This window comes from Macrobrachium nipponense, chromosome 20 (assembly GCF_015104395.2).
Source record: "Macrobrachium nipponense isolate FS-2020 chromosome 20, ASM1510439v2, whole genome shotgun sequence".
Classification (NCBI taxonomy): Eukaryota; Metazoa; Arthropoda; class Malacostraca; order Decapoda; family Palaemonidae; genus Macrobrachium; species Macrobrachium nipponense.
In genome coordinates this window covers 21,424,235-21,427,995 of record NC_061089.1, presented here as the reverse complement: position 1 = coordinate 21,427,995, position 3,761 = coordinate 21,424,235, and positions in this window count along the sequence as shown.

Genomic DNA, 3,761 nt, shown 5'->3' with positions numbered 1-3,761 from the left:
TCTCTCTCTCTCCCTCCTTGCTTTAACCAGCCTCGCGCAATTATTTAGCATTTACCTTCGTTTTCTCATAACCTGCTGCCAACAATTCCTTTTCGAATTTGCATCCATTTCCAGACTTTCTCTTTTCTGATAGTCATCGGAACGTTCGTGCCTTCGCCTTTTCCCTTTTTCCAAAGAAAAGTCTCCGGGAGAGCGGCGAGATCATGCAAGGGAGGGGGGGGGGGGGGGGGGGGGAAGAGGCCCGAAAAACGTAAAGAAACTTTCCCTCATGCTACAGTTCGTGTGGAAAGTCATTTTGTGTGATCTCCAAACGAAAAAAAATGAGAAGAAATAAATCTACCACTTTATTAAATGATATCAGAGGAGAGATGGAGATTTTTTAAGGAGGTTTCTCTTGGAGGGAGATATTTTTGGGAATGATGGAGTGCAGCGGAAACCGAGATAATGCACAATAATTTGAATTGATAACGTTATTTGATGATGACGGAGACGATTGGTAACTGAAGATAATAACATATGGTCTTTAGCTGGGGTTAGACATAATAAAAAAAAGAGAGATTATGAAGAGAATAATATGAATTGATAACGAGGGTTGATGATGAAGACGTTGGGAAATTGAAGAAAATGACCAATTCTCCATAGTTGAGGTTAGAAATCATAAAAAAGAGGAAATACCATAAATAAAAAGAAATAGATGAGCAAAATTACTTGAGGAGTGGAGGAAAAGATATGAATTATCATGTTATTTCGTATTGTACAAGACAGAATTGATGGTTTTATTATTGAACCCGAGTTTTTTTTTTTTTTTTTGAAGAATATGAAATACTAGCGATAATGACATTGAGGAGACTATCGCAATATAATAGCCCATAAAAAGTTGTTCAAAAAATAAAATCCCGAAAAAAGAATGATTTAAGATCCTCCGTGAAGTTCTCTGCTCTGCCAACTCATCATTATGGTAACGATGAGATACAAGAAATAAATATAGGTTGCTTGTAACAAAATCTGGGAAAATCTTATTAGAAATTCCCCCGGAGATAAAGAGAGAGAGAGAGAGAAATTACGGAAAACATTAACTAAAATCATTGTTTAGTATACACAGGCTCGTATCCGAGAGAGAGAGAGAGAGAGAGAGAGAGAGAGAGAGAGCAAGGAAAATCTTCACAGAAAGCAATGATTAGTATACACAGATTCGTATCCGAGAAAGAGAGAGAGAGATAGAATCTCTACCAAAAACTGGTATATACAGACTCGTATCCGTGAGAGAGAGAGAGAGAGAGAGAGAGAGAGAGAGAGAGAGAGAATGTCTATAAACAACTATGATTAGTATATACTAACTCGTACCCGAGAGAGAGAGAGAGAGAGAGAGATAGAATGGGGGAGAGGGTCGCCGACAAGCAAAATTCCTACGGCAAAATTATCATAATCTGACAAGTATAAAACTGACGAATGCTTTCAAGTAGCAAAGAGTATGCTGTTATTCCCTGTCATCCATCATAGGTGGACACTTCATCAAAATGAGTGATGTAGAACTGTGCGGTTGATGGAGCACTGACCAGGCAGAAAATAGTGCTTTGGGTCATTAACGGCATGACAAGTCCGTTTGGCGGACGGTTCAGCCGTTAAGGCGCTTAAGAAGGGTTTTCGTACTCTCTCTCTCTCTCTTCTCTATCTCTCTCTCCTCTCTCTCTCTCTCTCATAGTTTGAGATTAAACTGGCCTTATGCCAGCACGGGCTCTTGCTCCTAGAGCAGCCCTCTCTCTGTCGATTCATTTATTTTATCCTCTGCTTCACGAATATCGAACTTGATATATATATATATATATATATATATATATATATATATATATATATATATATATATATATATATACTATATATATATATATATATATATATAATATATATATACTATATATCCCCTCTTGATTATACACCTTTATCTGTTTTTCTTGGTTCGGTCGGTTCTTTCTATTTTTCTTCCACGAAGTGACTCTTTTTACGATAGTTTTCATTTCCCGAAAAGGAATCTTTCTTATAGTTAGTTACAGGGGATCGCATGATTTATGCGTTGCTAAGGAAAGTGAAAGACTTTTTTTATTTATCTAATAATGTCAGTTATTTTGCAGAAAGTGGGGCACTGAACCCCATCAGCGATATTCTTCGTGTTCGATAAAATCCAGAGAAAAATCCCGAGATTAGTGTATGACAGTCTGACTGTAATTATTTTGTACTTTAATACAAATTAAAAATTGAACTGAATTAAACTAACTGTGCATTCATTCTAGCTGTCTATTAATAGATTAGGCACAACCTTAATTCCTAGAAAAAAAAATCTATTTTGTTTTTACGGGCAAGAATATTTCTATCTGATTTTAGATGATGTTAGTGATAAGGAACTTTTTTTCTAAACCTAACAAATCTGGTTAACGCTGCAGACAGGTCATAGAGTAGGATTCATATTCATAAAAGATTCAATATTTGTTGATTTGGTATGTTTCTTGTCACTGTTAGTGGTCACCAGTGATCTATTCATCTCTCAGCCTTTTCCCTCTTTTTATCTACGACTTTGAAAAACTTTTCGTCCAATCCATTGGTCGCTAGTTTGCAGCTCTGTTCATTCTTCAGATATCGTTTTGGACATTGCTCTGGGGAAATTCAGAGCTTTGGGTCAATATCGATTCCTCGTCAACGTGTACATGGCAAGTTTTGCTTTGCGACAAGTTAGCTCTGTGAAATAACTTCTGATCAGTCTTTAGCACTTCTCACTTCTACTAAAAAAATAAATGTGGAATGCATCTCTTTCAGGTGTCTTTAACTTAACTTTAATTGAGATTCAAGTTTGTTTCCACTTAGAGAAGGGACGCTTAATAATAGCTTGACGTCGCCTTTCGTATCAGTGTTTAAGATCGATTTAAGTAGCGTGCATTGTGAGCATATAATGTCCGCGCGCTTAGAGATTCAGAGAGACGTAAGCTTTCGTAGCACCCACATTTCAGTCCCTTCCTCGTGCACTAGACTCACGCAATTTGAAAGTGTTTTTCGGAGAAAATAGATACTCAGACATAAAAGTATACATATAAGACGCTGTGGCTGATTGCTACGTGACCAAACGTCTGTCTTGGATAATTAAAAAGAGGAAAAATGCAGAAATTCTGGATTTCAAAATCGCTCGTCTCAGGATTGCGTCATCGCGCCTTCGGGTGGAACCCACAACTGGGAGAGAAAAAAATATATATTTGTGCAAAATTTCTTCATATCTGTAATTTTGTCAGAATAAATCGAAATAGATTTATTTTTTTCGTATATTCGCAGCCAATATTCGCTGAGCGCATTTACAGAGAAAATCAAATGAAAAATAGGAAACTAATCCACTGACCAACGTCGAGTTCACAGAATTTGATACATATGAAATATTTATTTTTACTCATTTAAAGATACATGCTCTCTCTCTCTCTCTCTCTCTCTCTCTCTCTCTCTCTCTCTCTCTCTCTATATATATATATATATATATATATATATATATATAATATATATATATATATCATTTTTTGAACATAAATACATACATCTATTCCTGCGCTAGTTTACAACAAAACATGGTCAGATATCTGTCTGTTTTTACCATAACTAGGATAGAAATAATCTGGTTTCCGGTATTTAATAAGAGTTGTTAATCTGACGATTAACAAATGACCTCCGAGAGGGCTCTCTTAATGGGAATGAAACGAAATGCAAATATTCCCCAAGATTGTTTGATA